The following is a 19,140-nucleotide window of genomic DNA, read 5'->3' as shown; positions in this document are numbered from 1 at the left end:
AGATTCAATGACAAATAAATACATCTTTATGTCAATTAAATAAATTGGTGGCCACAAACCAGGGCCAATTAAAGAGTTCTAGCTTCAGAATTCTAAGGAGTTTATTGCCAAAAGGAAATGAAACTACTTAGGAGCTCCACATGGAGTATATGTTAGAAATTACAAATGCAGTAGGAATATTGGAGAGGTCCACATCTGAGCAGAGTCATCACCATCTCCATAGAAACCAGCCCCCCACCCCCTTCTGGGGAGAAAGCAGCAGCTGTTCAACAGCACACAACCAAGAAAAATGCAAATCAGTAGGAAGTGGAAAACTCAGGATCCATTTCAAATTGTTAATTGGGTGAAATTTGAGGTAAAGGAATGAGATTAATGAAGCCATGATTTAGCAAATAGGCTCAGCCTCCTGTGCATTGTGAAGAATGCCAGGGAGGTAGAGGGGCAAGGTGAACAGAAATTCACATCAAACATCATTACATAGCTATGTTGGAATAATACATGGCAGGAATTTTGAAAAGTGCAATTGCAAGGAGAAAAGCATAGTTTTTAAGAAACAAACCAGTAGAGATACGTTTGGGGTTAGTTTTGAAGAAGAAAAAAGAAAGTTAGGCATGCCATTAAATACCATATAGAAGAAAATTTGGAAGAGTAAGGGAAATAAAAGAAAAGGTTGTATTCTATGGGCATAATCAATAAACTTGATTGCTTTACATGTTTCTTTCATGTGATCTTTTATGTGTTTCACATAGGTATATGTTCTGCGACAAAGGTTTTACTTAAATGTAATACTCAGTACTCAAATAGGGAGCCTTAGACGAATACATGCAGCCAAATCAGGCAGTTTTAGCCATAGCAAGAAGGATGAGGATCTGGATGGTTAGTGGTCTGTTTGCATGAAGAACTCAAGATTAAAATGAGAAGAAATACATGAACACTCCTAAGTGCTAGAGTGAGAAAGGCCTCCTGTCTCATCAGATTTTACGTCTTCAAAATTTAGAGCTTAGATTCCTTTAGTCAGCTGCAGAATGAGGAGGAGCTACGATGCAAGATTCTGCAATGGAGATGGAAAAGCAGAAAGAGAAGAAGAAGGAGGAGAAGAAGAAGAAGGAGGAGGAGGAGGAGAGGGGGGAGGAGGAGGAGGGGGAGGAGAAGAAGAAGAGGAAGAAGAAGAAGAAGAAAGGTGGAGGGAGAGAGGGAAAAACAGGAGGAAGTGGAGGGGAAAGAGGGGGAAGGGGAGGAGGAGGAGAAAGAGGGGGGATGGAGGAGGGGAAAGGGAAGGAAGAGAGGGAAGGGAGGAGATGGAGAAGGAGAGGAGAAGGGTAGACATTCAAAAGAAGAAAGCAGAGAGAGTTTCTAATACCTGTCCATTTCCTGTTTTCAGTCCCATTTCAAGGTCCATCTGCATTTATGCCTTAAAATCCCCAAAACACCACTTTATCCTTATAAAGAATTTTCCCTCATTATGTAAAGTAGTTCAAAATGATTTCCCTTACTGGTACCCCAAGAGACATTGTTATTGCCCTGCTCCCCATTACGCACTGCCTGGGGGTAAAGGTCATCTTTAACTCTCTCTGATATAAACACATACACAAACATTGCAAAAGCTGGAAAAAGAGGTCAGTTTGTGGGGAAAAATATTCAGAATTTTAGACTTGTGTGAGAAAAAGTACAGTAATCACCGATGAGGAAGAGTCTACCAGATTCAGTAGAACCTGCAGAGGAATATGTGTGGAAAAATACCAACTTATTTCCTTTAATTCTCTCCCTTTTTTAATGGGAGTAACCTTAGCTATTGTTGGGGTTTTCCCCAGGTTAATGCCAAGATTCTAGGGTCAATTCCAGTGACAAGCGTTGGATGGTTTACTGCAGTCTTCAGCCACTGGCCAACAATGGTTATGGATGAAATGCATATGAGCCTTGCTTATGTGGTCCTTTCAGGTTAGTCATTGAGACATTTCCCTACTGCTTTTGAGGCTCATGCGTTTGTAAAGATTGGGAGCCTAGGCCTAAGACAGCAACTGAGTACTTCCAACCGTATGCCACTTTCTCAGGGTAGTGCCAAGGTACTACCTTGGGACCCACATACCCCTCCCCTCCCCACAGCCTCAGGAAATGATTTTCTGGACTGAGGTTAGCAATCTCCTTCTCTCTTGCTTTTTAGAAACACTCTGTCTTATTCCATCTTACCCCATCCTTGTTTTTATTTTTTGTTTTGTTTTGTTTTTTAATGCTCTTTGTCTTTTGGATGCAAAAACACTGGAAGTCTTGCAGGTTGCTACTTTTTCTGATTTGCCACATTCTTCTTCCTGGGCTTTAAAGAACAGAGCTTGAACATGTGGAAGAAGAAAAAAATATTGGGAGAAAATAGTTAATATATCAAATTATGTTCAGCTCACCCTCCCATAGGCTTTCTCTGACTTTTCTTTGAAAAAGAACTGAAATTCTTGTGAAATATAAAATAAAAATTTTGAAGTTCCATCCTGAAATTTCTGTTGGAAACTCAGAGGACTCAAGGCAAGACTTCTTCATGACCTAATGTAAATAATGGGGAAGGTTCCTTGATGACAGTTGGGCTTACAGAAAGCTGTATCTGAGGAGCCGTTTTTGAGCTCTCCAAACGGTGACAGTGACACTTGGTATCCCTAGAAGAAAGTTCTGTATTTTGAATTCCATTCACCAATTGACTTTTGTGAAAGATTGGGAACACCATTCCAATAGAAAATATCTGATCCTCAAGATATCATAAATTCCATGTGTGGGTACTATAAAGTTTAAAAGTACATATTTAAAAGAAAATGCTGACTTCCTGATAAAATATTAATACTGTTACTCAAATTAAGTCACTAGATAGGAATGCAAAGTAGCCAAAGTTATTATGTTTAGCCTGATAGCTTAGGCTCTGAAGGAAAAATAGCAACCTTCACTCAGTGAAAAACACTTATATGATTGCCAAGTTCCTTAATGTCTGTCCAGCCCATTCTCCAGTTTCTTAGCATTCTGGGCATGGATGGAGACCTTGAATGAAAAGCTAGGGAGGCAGAAGAAGAAACAATGTGCCCTGGGCACTAAACTCCAAATTAGAAAACAGGAAGAAAATTCTAGAAACACATCCAATCTTCCATGTCTTTCAAAACACCCATTCCTATCACCTATCACCTCCTGAGCCTCCTCTCATTATTTTGTATCATTTTATCATTTTCCGTGGGTGTGATAAGTGATTTAGGATATAAGTGCCTAGGGATTCATATATTATTAAATATCATACTATAAAGATGCTAATATAATCTTTAATAGTATTCATGCTATATAAAGACAAATTCTTACTTTTCCCATTTAACAAGTGATGCATACTGTTTCCTTTACTTTGAATTAATTATGTAATGAAAAGCATGAATTGTCAACAAATAAATTCAAAAATGATATATATTGTTTTTGTTTGGAGAACTAATGAGTATTAAAATGTAGATTAAAATTTAACTATGCCTCATGCCATAAAAACATAAGACAAAAAACTTTTTAGTGACTTATAGTGTGGAGTCTTTGAAAACTGCATTTAAAAGAAACAACTGTTTTATTTTTTACTTTGCTTATGATTTTTTGCTACATGATGGGATATAAATGTTACTGTTCTTTTTTGCCAGCAGTTGGCAAATAGCAGGCTGAAGATGTAAACACTCTTTATTCCAATAAATCAAAAACCAAATTGGATTCAATTGTCACTACCTCTTCAAGTTTCAGCCAGGTAAGCCATAAAAGAATATCTGAATTAATTCAAAGATATGCTATGTTCCTGGAAGGGAAGACCTAATAGTGTAAATAAATTAATTTCCCCCATGTCAAACTAAAATTTCAGTTAAAGACTTATTAAAACTCCAACAAGGTATTTTTATAGAACTTAATAAGGTGATTCTATTTCTGGAAGGGAAACTATGCAAGAGGTACTGGAAAAAATTTTTAAGGTAGAATAATGATGAGATCTTGTTTTATCAGATAACAGGATATATTACACACCTACAGAAATTCAAATAGTATGATATTGGTATGAGTATAGAGGAATAGATTGAAGAAAAATTATACAGTCTAGAAACAGACTGACACATATATGCTTGTGTTATGTGTTAAACTTGATACTATATCAAATTTAGTGGGCAGAGTATAAAAAATTCATTAATGTTGAAGTAATTAGTTCACCAGTTTCAAATATTTTTATCACTTTGGTTTAGGAAAATCTTAAAATGCAAGAACAAATGAAAATTAATTGTTAATACCCAGTGTTGGTCAGAGTGTTTAAAACAAACCTTCTCATTATTGAGTTGTATGGGAGTTTTGGAGGGAAATTTGACAATGTCCTATTTTGCAAACATGTAAAATGCATTCCCTTTGATTACCAAACCATAAATTATTTATTTAAAACCATAAATTTATTTATTTATTAAAAACCAGAAATCTGTAATACATATGCACATATAAATGTATGAGATGTAGGAATGGGTACAGCTAGATTCCTGGGCCCTACCTACGCCTCCTGATTTCCTATTTGAGGAGATGGTATCTAGGATTTTTATTTTTTAAATATTTCTCAGAAATTTTCATGCAGCCATGTTTACAAATTACTGGAGCTAAGCCAAACACAAAGAAGAACTCTTGGGCATCTACATTGTTCATTCATTCAGAAATATTTATTGAATGCTTATAATGTGTCAGTCCCTGTTCTAGCCTCTGGAAATTCAGTAGTGAACAAAATAACAACTGTGACCTAACAAAACCTCAATTTTATAAGGAAAGAAAAAAATCAAATAAGAGAATTTATTGCAAAATGTTCTCAAAACTTGATGTGCATTTTAATTTTCTTATTTAATAGATACAAAATATACAGCTACTCTCTTTTGAAGATACTGAACATTTGTTACATGAAAGAGTTCTTGACACTGAAAACCAATAAATAAATAAACAAACAAATAAATAAAGGAGCCATTAATACAGATCTGCATTTTCTAGTTAGTGAATTGTGTACTACCCTAGGTTTCAAGAAATCATTCCAAAATATTCACACCTATTAAAGTAATGGTGTGTTAGTTTTGCTTATACCAGAAACAGTCATTGCTGAGATTGAAGTAGAGCTAATTTAAATGAGAGATGGTTTCATGAAACACTGGCAGAGGGAGAACACGTGTCTTAGAATTATACAAGGAAGCTGGGGTATTTAAACACCAACTTTCATTAGCCATAGAATGAAGAGGGGTTTCTGGGGGTGTTACTTCTCCATAAGTCTAGCCACATACTCAGAGAAGGCTGTAGAGGTCAGAGGAAGCCCTTAGAAAAACCTTGCACACACTCACATTTGAACATTAAGTATTGAAAAGATATGATGGTTAGTCTTAGTTGTCAACTTCTCTAGGTTATATTATCCAATTAGTTCATCATACATTAATCTAAGTGCCGCTGTGAAGGTAATTTGTAAATGTGGTTAACATCTAAAATCAGTTGACTTTAAGTAAAGGAGATTATGCTTGAAAGTGTGGATGGGGCTCATCCCACCAGCTGAAGGACTTAAGAGCCAAAACTGAGCTTCCCTGGAGAGGAAGAAATTTTGCCTCAAGGCTGAAGTACCAAATCCTACCTGAGTTTCCAGCCTGTCCTATAGGATTTGGCAGCCTTATAATTGCATGAGCCAATTTCTTCAAATCAATCTCTTTCTCTCACATGTATGTATGAGTAATATAGACATACATTACATATATATTGAGTATATGTATTATATATTATAATATATATTATCTCTCTCCCTCTCTCTCTCTCTCCCTCTCTCTCTCTCTCTCTCTCTCTCTCTCTCTATATATATATATATATATATATATTCTGATATATATATTCTGATTCTCTGGAGAACCATAACTAATGTAAATGGTAAGGGCCAGGAGGATGTAAGTCAGGCACTGAAAGCACCTGCTACAAATGATATTTATACCCATTTCTTTGTTTTTTTTAAATTAAAACACAAAAAACACCAGCATAAATTCCATCCCACCTCCATCATGAACACTAAAGATTCAGAGAACTTCTTAGTGTGTACTGTTTGAACAAATGGAGACTTGAGTGGAAATCAGATGAATACATCATGTCTTAAACACAGCACTCAGCTAAATCCTAATAGCCAGCACGATATTCATGACTGCTATGAACATTCAATTATATTATATATATTGACATAGTTTTAATTTATTCCCCAAATTACAATTGTTTAAGCACAGGGTTCAGAAAGAACACTGCTATTTAAATATTCAATACAAATTAATAAGCATCAAAATAAAAATAGGAAATTCATCATTAGATGATCTACCCAGATCATTTATCTGATCAAAATCCTTCTATGAAATAGCAATATATTCTCAATACATATTCTAAAATTAAACATACAATATGCAAATGTGCTCTTATTTTTTAAATCCAACAATATAAAAGTATATCGATTAAAAAGCAAACATAGTACTTGATGGATTTTTCTTGCCCCTCTCATTCTTCCTCTGCAATCCAGATATAGATAACTATTGACCATTCGGAGTTATACTTCCAAACTTCTTATACACACACACATATGATACAGGCCATCAGTGACCTAGCCTTTGAAAAATACCAAAAGCCTGGAGGACCTGAGGGATTTCCAGCTTATCTCTTTTTTGTAGATATCTGTCAGTCTCTGATTTATTATATTTCTTATTCTGAATGCTTTAATACAGTAGAGACTGTAAAATCCTACATTAAACAAATTTAATAAATTCTACTTACTAACTCCAAAAATTGTACAGTATTGTACTTATGAAAACAATGATATATATAACAATTATATATTGTTATTTAATGGCTCCTGGTTTCATGTAGAAAACTCAAATTTGGCTCTTCCTGCCCAAGACTCTAATGAAAGAAAGTGATGACAAGCATGCTTGAGCCAAAGTCATGAATAAGATTAACAACATGACCAACAAGATCCTCAGTCGAAAAACACATTGAAAACTTTTGACTGACAGTGAGTGGAACTGAGAGCTTTGGGTAAGGAAGCTATAGGAGTCTAACTGGAACAGTAGAGTTGTCTGTCCAGAAGAAGGGGCCAGCTACCTGCTATGGACAGAGTGCTTGTGTTCCCTCCAAAATCATATTTTAAAACCTTAATCCTCAATATTATGGTATCTGGAGACAGAGCCTTTGAGACATAATTAGGTCATGGGGATGGAGCCCTCCTAAGTGGATTAGCGACTCTATAAGAAGAGACACAAGAGAACTGCTTCCTCTCTCTCTCTCCACTATGTGAGGATACAGCAAGAAGGTGTCCCTCTGGCAACCAGAAGTTGAATTGGCCGGTACCTTGACCTTGGACTCCCCAACCTTCAGAATTGTGAATATGAAATTTCTGTTGTTTAAGCCACCCAGTCTATGGTATTTTGTTAGAGCAGCCTGAACTGACTAAAACAATCCCAAATAACAAAATCTGAAGGAATATTGGTCTAAGGTGACTGATTAAGAGCTTGAGATAGGGGCAATTGTTCTAGCTAATGGGCATAGGCACCAGAGGTCAGCAACTTTCTTGACTTACAAAGACAACAGACAGTTTATAAGAGGAAAACTTGTGTCTAAATTCCTCCTAATAATAAAAAGTTTAGGTTTCATCATTCTCAAATGATTCAATTTGTCAAATAATTCTGAGCTCATAAATATTCTACTTCCCAGCGTATCAGTGACTTGTTGTGTCTTATTCATGGTCATGTGCTCAGGAAAACACAACTTCCATATAATCTAATAGGTTCGAGAGTTCATTTTGCAAAGAGATCAATATATGCTGAATTTTCTCCTGCTGAGAAAGCTTCAAAAGATATAGCAGTCTTCCAATATAAAATCCAAATACAGATGAGTTGCATTAGAATAAAGGTCTAATAACAAAACTGAATTTAATTCACTTTTGAAATGGAGTTTATTCTCTAATATAAAGTAACAAGACACCCTTTATAAACTTCTGTTTTAATCTTCCATTTACCCAAGATCAATGTCAACTAGCAATTTCCTGTTTTTTTTAATTTCTAAAGGAAAGTGACATAGTACCTTTACACATCTATAGTACTTAATAGAGTGCTTGATTATACTCTACAATCCCATTGTAACATTCTTAGGAGCCAGCATTTATGATTTTCAGAATAACAGGTAAAATTAGGTAACAAGAACCCCTAAGCTGATAGTGTGGAATAGTAGACCAATCTTCCTATGCATAATATGCATACATATTTCATACATATATATGAACACATACATATATATATTTCTTATGTATGCACGTGTAAAGATGTATGTGTTTGCTACAGCTCCTTTCACGTTTTTAAGGACCTATCACATCTATATATACACAGATATATGACACATAATATGTAATATGCCCATAGATAAGAAATAACATATAAATATATATACATAATAGGAATAGATAATTTATACATATGAAAATGTATATTTAAGAACAGGAAGGACCTGAATCCTTCAGTTTACTGAGAAGCAACTGATGTCCAAAGACAATACATGACTTAATCAAGGTTACAGCAGTGAGAAAAAAACAAAAGCCTGAGTGTCGTGATTTCAGCCCAATGTTTTTCTCACTCAGTATTTTGATTTTATATTTTGAATTTCAGAGATGGAGAATGAACTGTAGACTCCTTTTTACCCCAGCATTCAGCTGACTTGTCTGCTGAGATTTGCCTTCTCTGAGATCTGGATTGTTATCATAAGGCTCTGTTTTGGAAGGACCAATTGCCATTTTAATGCAACTTACTGATCATGCAGACAGCCAGCCTTTCATAAATCATGTAAAGTACCTGAAAATATGATTTATGAGCTAAGTTATGGGAAATGGGGCCCTTTAATATCCTTAGTTCTTCAGAATGTTGTTACCTATCACAGAGTCCCCTTACCTGATTCAACTGAAGGTGTGTCTGAATGTTTTCAGCCCAAACTACCCCTAACTCCACCCCAGGTAACACTGACCTTTACCCATCCCCCCCATCCATACAGAATTTTAAGCTTCTTTAATTTCATCAGCTGGCTCTGAAATCTTCATTCAGACCCTTACTCTGCTGTGCCTCTTACAGAATATGCTCCTGAGGCATTGCCTCACATGGTAATTAAAGAACTGCAGCTAATATCATCTTACTATAGAATTAAAAGATCCAGTGTATTACAGTTTGTTGTAGAAAACAGCCCACAAAAGATCCTGAAAACCCAAGATGAAACTAATTTAAACCATATGCCTTGTTGAAAAGGAATATGGGAAAAATGTCTGTAATATGCAGTAAATGAGGCCCATAACTCATTGGGGCCTCCAATGAGTTATGTGTTAAATCCATATTTCACAACATGGTCATGCAGTTTTTTAGACCTCCCTGTCTATTAACCCTTTGCTTTGTGTGGGAGAGTTTCTAAGAACAACATAGTTCTGTGGGCATTAACATATTTACATATGCAAATAGAAATCCTATACCAATAGTTCTTTTTTACCCCCTCCCTTACGTCTCAACATATTCTCGCTTCACCAAACCAACAAATTAAAAACAATTTCCAATTTCTTCCACAAATATCTAGTGGCTAAATGTTATTAATGCATTTGTCTGAAAGGCACAAATTCAAACATTGCTCAGTTAGGGAAGAAGAATATACAGAGCTGATTGCTTGCAATCAGTTTCAGTAATCTATATTTTCTTCACGGAGGTGAAAGTTTATCTCGCCATAGAACAACAGTTATAATTTTGCTTCTACCATTAATCAATTCTGATATTTCAGAGCCTCAAATCATCATTTTCTGGAGCTACAGAGTGAGCAAGCTGTTGACTATTTTCTTTTTAACACACTCCTTTAAAGAAAAAAATATTTGCCTGCACATTATGGGTTTATCTTCTGCCTGTGAGAGACCCTAATAAATCACATTTGCTTTCAGCTATCATAGATTATTAGGCTTTTATAATCATGAAATAAACCCAATAGACTATTGCAATTTTCAGAATATTGAAAATCACTAGGTAGTTGCCTCTTTGTATGAGTACATGATTCCCTCATTTTTTAGGAGGGTAGCGTTACATGTAGACACTCTCAGCGTATTGCTTGCACAACAATGATGCTTCCAACAAATTGTGCCCCAGGAGGCAGGAGACAGAGTAAGCACAGGAAACAAGGGAGCTCCAGAATCGCGGGGCTTTAGTCAGCCTCTGCCATCCTTCAGTTAAAAGCCTGAAGTTTGGGCTTCCCTGGTGGCGCAGTGGTTGAGAGTCCCCCTGCCAATGCAGGGTACACGGGTTCGTGCCCCTTTCTGGGAAGATCCCACATGCCGCGGAGCGGCTGGGCCCGTGAGCCATGGCCGCTGAGCCTGCGCGTCTGGAGCCTGTGCTCCGCAACGGGAAAGGCCACAACAGTGAGAGGCCCGCGTACCAAAGAAAAGCCTGAAGTTTATTTCACAATGTGAACCTCTCAAATTGTTCTCTTTCACCGTCTCTTTTCATATACAATAATTGCTGATAATCTTTTGTAGAACGATACTTTGAAATCATTTTAGCTTTAAGAGAGTACATTAAGGCCATCAAATGGAAGGAAGCCCCTAAAGGAGATTTATGCGAATTCTTTTCACAACACAATTACTGCAGTTAGACACACGTATACCTTTGTGTCCTTAATATTGTAATTTTCATGGGGCAATGATTTGAAGGAGTTCCTTACTAGAAATAAATCTAAAACACAGGGTTTTGATGACAGTCTCAGCTAAACTAATTGTGTGAGCTGGGAACAAGGTAATGAGGACAGATGTCAAGGTCAATATAATTACTAATTTCTGAATCTGGGTTAATATTTCCAAGGGCCTTGAATATAAGTTACAACGTATAACTACCACTAATGGAAAATTCAACTTTGGTTTTCTGATGTGGATGAGGCCCATAACTCAAAAGCAAACTCTGTTTGCTTTTTTACAATTGTGTCCCAAAGTGAACTTTATTTGCCAAAGGAACAAAACCAAATCTACTTTCTTGTTGACTCTTCATCATATCGAAAGATGCAGATGTGAAAAACAAAAGAAACACTTGGCATGATCGCTGGAAATATGTGCATTTCAAAACGCAGCTCATAAAAAATCATATTTATCCCTTTGAGAGGAGACAGGCATAAAAGGGGACAAATTCAAGGAGGGATTGTGGTGTTGGGTTATTTACATTGCTAATAGTACTGAAATTATTAGCTAGCTATTTTCTTGGATCTTTTTTTCCCTATCAGCCACAGACTGTACATCTTGTGTCATAATTGCTATGAAAGGACCTTATTCCAAATGACATTCATTTCCAGATTTTTATGCCTAAGTTGCTGGATGATCACCATGTTTCAAAGTGATATAAGAGTATTCCAGAAACAGTGTTTTAGAACTCTATTCACTTATCTTGGCTAGGAAAATTCAACAAAGGTAGAGAGGTGCTGATTAAATGGCATGCTTCAATGGAAAATTATTTCAAAGCCAAAATTAATAGAAACTGCTTAACTAAACAGATTTAGGGGCCTGGGGAAAAACTGGCATATAATAACACACAAAGGATAGCAACAAAATCAATCTCTCTATTTCTCTCTCTTTCTCATACACACACATGCACACACACAGAGAATTGCTCAATAATAATGCACGTTTGTCTTTATATTTCATATGATAAAAGTTTCTCTTTAATTAGACTTCTTTTTTTAAAACGTGCTTGTTGAACAGAATTCTATTCAACACAATATTTCAGTGTTCCATAGAGAGTGTGGATGGCAAGCTCTCTGAGTTGTAATTGTCCAACAGGTTTCTGGGACTATTTGGCTAATTCAGAAAGGCATCTCCTGCCTTAGGCTTGGCTGACTCTCCCCTCTCTGCAGAGTTCCACTGCCAGTCTGCCTCTGTCTGTCCTGACTTGCTCCACTTTAACACTGAGCCTTGCCTCATGCCAGTTGCTGAGTTCCACTGAGAAATCCTTCCCTTGTGGAACCAAACATTTAACATCCTAATTAAAAAACACTTCTCAAATTCAACCAAAAGAGAGAAAAGGAAATCTTTCCATCCCCCTTCCCCTTCTACTGACAGCTTGTCTCTCTCTGTTTTTCATCCAAATAAGCAGAGCTCTGTAAATCTTGTCCAGAAGACACGGACTGAAAGAATTAATCAAAGTGTTGTTTATGAGCTGCTCAGAGCAGATTAAGTGTTGTGTTGACAACACAATTTGCAAATTATCTATCAACATCAACAGACATACAGCAATGAGCCAAGCCAATTGGATACCTTTGGACACAAGAAGACCATGTATCTCCTAGCCCTGCTTCCAAAATTAAGTCCTTTTGAAAGAGTTTTATCCAATATTATTTGCAGTCTCATTGTTGCAGTCGAGTTCCTTTTACAATTTATGTTGGACAATGTCAGTTTTATTTCTGCCACATACAAGTCAAATTTTCATAATCTGACTACAACTTTTCTTCCCAGTCTTACTTGACTATCCCACTTCAAACATCCTGTATACCAATTCACCATCAGATGTCTACCAGATAGCCACCTCTGGAAAATACCTGAAGCAGCCAGCCTCCAAAATGATCCCAACCTTCTGATATTCACAACTTCAAAACACTGTGTGTAGTTCCTTACATGTAATAAGATCAACCGTGTGACCAACAGAATAGGATAGAAGTGGTGGTAGGTCTCTTCTAAAGTGTGTTGTTGTATCTTTAATGTGTTCCTGTATACTTCTGAGGAGTTTTTCATTGTATTGTTATACCACAATTGGTTTATACATTTACCTATTGATGAATATTAGAGCAGTTTCCAATTTTGGCAACCATGAATAAAACTACTGTGAACAGATGTATACAATTCTTTTTGTGAGTATATGCTTTCAGTTCTCTTAAATAAACATCTATGAGTGGAACCAGTCACAACATAACTTTATGCTTTGCTTTATAAAAATTGAAAAACTGTTTTCTAGTATAATTTTACAATCTCATAAACAAGGTATGACAATTCCACTTGCTCGACATCCTTGCCAATACTTGCTATTCTTGGTCTTCATAAAATTTTTGCCAATCTAATTGGTGTGAAATGTTATCTCATAATGGTTTAATTTGCATTTTTCTGACGCCCAGTAATTTTCAGAAACTTTTCACGAGCTTATTGGCTATTTGTATACCTTTGTGAAGTGTTCCTTCAAATCTTTTACCCATTTTTTTTCTTTTACCTGTTTTTAATTGATTTGTTAGCTTATTACTGAGTTGTCAATTTTTTAATATGTTCTTAATAAAAGTCCTTTGTCAGAATTACATACAGTGATTATTTTCCCCCATCTGTGGCTTGATGGTTACTCTTAATACTGTTTTACTACAGATTGAGCTTTCCTTATCACCTTTTATGGTTAGTAAAACATTTTTTTCTTTTTTTATGAAACTGTCCGAGAAACACTTGCCTACTCCAAGCTTGTGAAGATTTTTTCTATGTTTTCTCCTAGAAGTATTATAGTTTATCTTCTTGATATAAATTGTAGAATAAGCCTAATAAAATCTATGAAATAAAAACTTTCTGGGATTTGAATGGGGATTACATTAAATTTAATTCAGGTAGAATCTACATCTTAAAAACATAGTCTTCCAATCCATGAATATTGTAACCCTCTCTATTCTGTAATTTTTTTGGTCAATCTCAATGTACTAGTCTTGCATGCCTTTTGTTACACTCAATTCTAGGTATTTTGATGCCATTGTTATTGTTGTTTTATTGTTATTTTATTTTTCAGATATAATAGACATACGATTGGTTTTGTTATAAATCTTATATCCTAAACCTTGTTAAATTCACTTATCAATTGAAGAAGACTTTTTTGTAGATTACTTAAAATTCCCCAGTACTTTCTTTTGCTTCATATGGTCTGTAAATAAATACAATTTTAAATCTTCCCTTCCTATCTGTTTAGTTACAAGTATGCTCCTGTTTTGTTTTGTTTTGTTTTCTCCTTCTTGTTATACTTGCAAGGACCTCCAGTATTATATTGAATAAAACTGAGTAGAACAGACATTTTTGCCTTATTCTCATTCTTACTCTGTTTTTACCATTAAGCATACTGTCACTTTTAGAAATTCATAAATATTTTTTATCAAATTCAGAAATTTCTCTTCTATTCTTAGTTGGCTGAGCGATTTTTAATGCTGAAACCAACCTTGCATTCCTGGAATAAATACCACTTGGCCATAATGTGTTATCTTTTTTAATTCATTGTTGTTTTCAATTTGATAATAATTTCTTGAGAATGTGTCTGGGTTCATAAGGGATACTGGTGTGTACTTATCTTTTTAATAATGTGTTTGTCAGGTTTGGGTATCAGCATTATTCTTACCTCATAAAATTTATTGAAAAGCATTCTATCCACCCCTATTTTGTGAAAGAATTTTTTCTAAAAATGATATTATTTATTCCATAAATGTTTCATAGCATTTACCAGTGAAATCGCACAGAACTAAAATTTTCCTTAGGAGTGCATTTCTTACTGTGTGTTCAGATATAGTGCTATTCAGATTTTTCTACTTCATTTTTTGTCAGTTTAGGTAAAATATATTTTTCAAGGTACGTGGCCCTTTCATCTAAGTTATTGAAAGTATTGGCGTAAAGTTGTCCATACTATTCTTTATATTACGTTTAATGTCTGTAAGATCTGTAATGATATTCCCTTTTTCATCTATGGCATTGCTAATTTGTATTTTATTTGTTTTTTGCTTGATCATTCTAGTCAGGTGTTTCTCAATTTTAGTATCCTTTCAGGGATAAACTTTTGCCTTTGTTAACTTTCTCTATTGTTTGCCTATTCTAATTCATGGATTTCAGTTATTTTTTTTCATTCACATATTTACTGTTTTTCCTATTTTACTTTTTACTGTCTAATAATTTACCATTTCCCCCTAACTTCTCAAGGTAGAAAATTAGGTCGTTAATTTAAAGAGGTCGCCATTTCAAATATAAATATTTAATACTTCAAATTTCCCTCTAAGAAATCTCTAATATTTCTTCCCACAAATCAATTAATTTTGTTGATAGTGTTCTTCAAATTTTCTATGACCTTACTGATATTTTTCTACTTGTTTCATCTTAAAGAGAGAGGGTTGTTAAAATTTTCAACTATTATTATCTCTCCCTTTACTTCTGCCAATTTTTGTGTAATGAAATTTAAAGTTCTGTTATTGGTGCATACATCTTTAGGATTGTTTTGTCTTCCTGTTGCATTGCTCCTTTTGCATTATAAAATGTCCCTCTTTATCTCTAATAATATTTCTTGTTCTTAAGTCTATATTGTCTGATATAAATAAACTCAATAGAGCTTTTTCTTTCATTAGTATGTCCATAGTATGTTTTTCTATCTTGTCTCTCTTAAACTACCTATATCTTTATATTTAAAGTACATTTCATGAAGACAAAATATAGCTATCTTATGTTTTATTCTTTCTAAAACGCTTTGCTTTTAACTAGAATGTTTAAACACTTTGTATTTAATGTAGCAATAGATATGGTTGAGTCTAAGTCTATATACTTGCTATTATTTGTCTATTTATCTCACTTGTTCTTTGTTTCTGTCTTCCTCTTATATGCCTTCTTTTGGATTAATTGGATGTATTTTATTATTCTATTTTATGTCCTCTATTGGCTTATTAGCCACATTTCTTTTATTTTTAATTACTGTTTTAGCATTTACAATATCCCCGCTTAACTTATCAAAGTCTATTTAGAGCCAATATTGTATTACCTCACACTTCATACCTGATAATTCAGCTTTATCGTTTCTCACATCGCTACTGACAAACTTCCTATTTTATACTTCACAGTTCCCAATTAGCAAATCTAGTAACCTTTTGCTTTTTCTTGTACCATAAAGCATACTTTAAAGCATTATTTCTTTATCTCTACATATATTTTAACCCTGACTTCAATATTATTTTTACGCTAAATAGAAGTGTAAGTTTTAAGAAACTTATGAGAAAATAAATGAGATTTTCCTTTATATTCTCCCATTCCTGTTTCTTTCCTTCCTGTAGTTTCCATTCTCTGGTAAGATGTCCTATCTATTCATGTATTTAGATCATATTTCTATTAGTTTTTTTAACTTATTTTATTTTAATTCTTTGAGCATATTTATTCATTTGTTTTACAGTATTTGTCTGCTAAGTCTAATATCAGGGCATCTTGGATTTGGTTTCTAATGCTTGTTTGTTTTCCTCTACTTAACTCTGGATTGCATTTTCCTGCTTCTTCACATGTCTAGTTATTTTTATTATATACTGGACATTATGAATAATATTGTAGACACCAGATTCTTTTATTTTCCTCTGAAAGTTATTCATTTTTGTTCTATTAGGCATTTCAATTGTGGCTTCTCATCTTTAAATTGTATCAGCTTAATTTCATGTGTTGTTAGATGGATCTATGGAAAACCACAGACATTTTCTTTAGCCTCTCTTATATTATAGACTCTACTTCCAAACTCTCAACTCTAAAGATCTTGTCAGGGCTTCTTTTTGGCTTGGATAAGGCTGGTCCAGAATAGATTTAGCTTAAAGATGTGGGCCTTATTTCCAAGGGAAAGTAATTCCTGAAGGGCCTTACTCCTAAAGAGTCTTACTTTCTGGTATCTCAGCTAGGTTCCAAAAATGTTAATGAGATTTTTCTACTCTAGCTGGGCCAGAAAGTCAATGTCCCCTGGCACTATTCAAACTCTTGTATCTCTGTTCTGCTATCAAACCCATAGCAGCTGCTCTCTAGTAAAATTGGGTAGTTTTATGCTGTGTTTGTGTACCCAGGACTCGGTCAGGAACTCATGGGGAACTCCTGTCCCAGAAAATACTGGACTTGTCTATCACAAAGAGTTTCTTTCTCTCCAGTGCCCTGTCCTGTAGATTCCAGCTTCTTCAGGATCCTCATACTTAAATCTTAACTTCTTTGACTCAGCAGGAGCCATTTTATTTTCTTGGAATCTAGCTCCTTGGATTCTAGCTCCACAGTTGGGGATTTGTCCCAGGCAGAGAACCAGAGAAATCACAAGATTCCCCTCACAAATTTTCCTTTTTCAGGGATCATTGTTCTGCCATTGTTGAAGGCCTCAAATCCAATAATTCATATATTTTGTCCAATTTTATGGTTGTCTATGGTTGATTATGATGTAATGGCCTTATCTAGTATTCTATTATATTTTAATATGATTTTATAAGTAAAGAAATTTCAATGTAGATTATTCATGTTTGTGAATTAATTATATTACGTTGACTCCTAAGCCCTAGTCTGGGTTTGAGAGTCACTGTAATGGTTCTGCCTACTCAGTATGATTTAAATTTGCCAAAAAAGTTTGTTTCTAAAGAATCCATGACCCATCTATCATGAAGCCTCTTGATGGTTTTTTCCCTTGGTCCAAAATTCCCATTAATTTCTTTCAATGTTGCAGTACATGTAGAGACATACCCTTCAAGAGACACCAGTTAAAATTCAGTTGGGCACATATTTTTGCAGATGGCCATATGAGTTTTAGAGTAGTATAGCTGCATAAGCTCAAGATTCAGAGTTGAGAGAGGACTACTCAGCCTCTCAAAGGCTCTGTTTCCTAATGTGTAAAGTGTGCTAGAGCTCTTTGTGAATTGTTAAATTCTGTATGAAAAGAAGGCACTGATTAAAATATGCTTTCTATTTGGAGGGAAGAGACAGATGAAGGGACAAAAGACAGAAGAACAATTTTCTTTAACTTTTGCCCATTTTTATATATTAATTTACCAGAATATTATCTGAGGAAATAAAATGGAACTTGTCCCATTGAAGTGTGAAGAAAGGGGTTCATGACATCAAAAATACCAACACTGTTGAGAAGTATTGAAAAATGGAAAGAGAAATACCATAAACTTAAAAACTTGTAGTAGAAGCAATGAAGATAAATTACATTCAAGTTGCTCTGATTTTCAATAGCTCACTCTGGCTAATTATTCATTTTTACCTTCAACAAATGAGCAACTAATAGATGATACTAATATATATTCTGCTATCAAGTGCCAAGCAGAATGTTAAGCACTTTATATGGATTATTGCACATGGTTGGCATTATTTATTCCCACTATGCAGAAGAAATGAAAGTTTAGAAACTGTGAGAGACAGACTTTAAGGTAGGCTTCATGTTCCCTGCTTCCTGGTGTCCATGCCCTGTATAATTTCCTCCTCTTCAGTGTGAGTGATATCTGTGACTTGTTTTTAACCAATAGAATATGTCAAGGGTGATGAATCACTCCCATGATTACAATACATTATACAATATACATTACAATATATTATCCATCTTAATAACGTGCTTTATTGGTGGCTGTGAAGAAGCAAGTTGCCATGAATCCTACAGTCACAAGGAAATACTGACAATAGCTGAAGGAATTTGGAAATAGATCCTTTCCCAGTCAAGGCTCTAATGAGAACCCAATCCTGACTTAAACTTTATTTGCAGCATCATGTGGCACTAAGCAGAAAGCACAGTTAAAATGTGTCCACACCCCTGACCCACAGAAACTGTGAAATGTAGGTATTTTTAAGCCACTAAGTTTGTGGTGATTTGTCATGCAGCAAGAGATAACTGACATGAGGTAAATTAAGTTGCATAAGTTCACACAGCTAGGAAGTGGCAATAATAACCAAATCAGACCTATTTGAATTCCAAATCCTTGTTCTTTACTTATATTCCATTTTAAATACCACCCCTCTGCTCTATAGTACCCAGTCCTCCACTAGTGAAAGCGTGATAATGCCAAGAAGTTTCACAAAGTAATTCAGAGTTTCAAATAACTTTGAACCTTGATTATGAAATCTGCTTGTTTGTTATGTGAAGTGCTTACAATATCTCCATGTGTGAATAAGAATAATAATAGTTGCTTCTCACTTAGTGTACCATGTATGAGAAACCATTGTCAGGGAGGTACGTGCATTACCTTATTAATCCTTTGACACTCCTCTGAGGTAGGGACCATAATTATTCTGCAATAGAGAAAACAGCAAGTTAGAGAGTTCATCAGATTTGTCAAAGGTCGTATAGCTTCTAAGTAGCAAAGTACAAATTTGAA

General features: G+C 35.0%; 1 protein-coding gene across 25 annotated transcripts in view; it reads right to left on the bottom strand.

Annotated features, from left to right (window-relative positions):
• LOC307185656 (cytosolic beta-glucosidase-like) overlaps positions 1–19,140 on the bottom strand; it is a 488,042-nt gene that overhangs the window by 135,861 nt on the left and 333,041 nt on the right. For all 25 annotated transcript variants that reach the window (XM_079920052.1, XM_079920037.1, XM_079920032.1 and 22 more), the window contains one exon: positions 19,009–19,054. The gene's annotated coding sequence lies outside the window, so the exon portion shown is untranslated. The remainder of the gene's footprint in view (positions 1–19,008; positions 19,055–19,140) is intronic.

The sequence above is a fragment of the Stenella coeruleoalba genome (genome assembly GCF_951394435.1).
Source record: "Stenella coeruleoalba genome assembly, chromosome: 4".
NCBI classification, from domain to species: Eukaryota; Metazoa; Chordata; class Mammalia; order Artiodactyla; family Delphinidae; genus Stenella; species Stenella coeruleoalba.
This window is presented reverse-complemented; position numbering and strand designations above follow the sequence as displayed.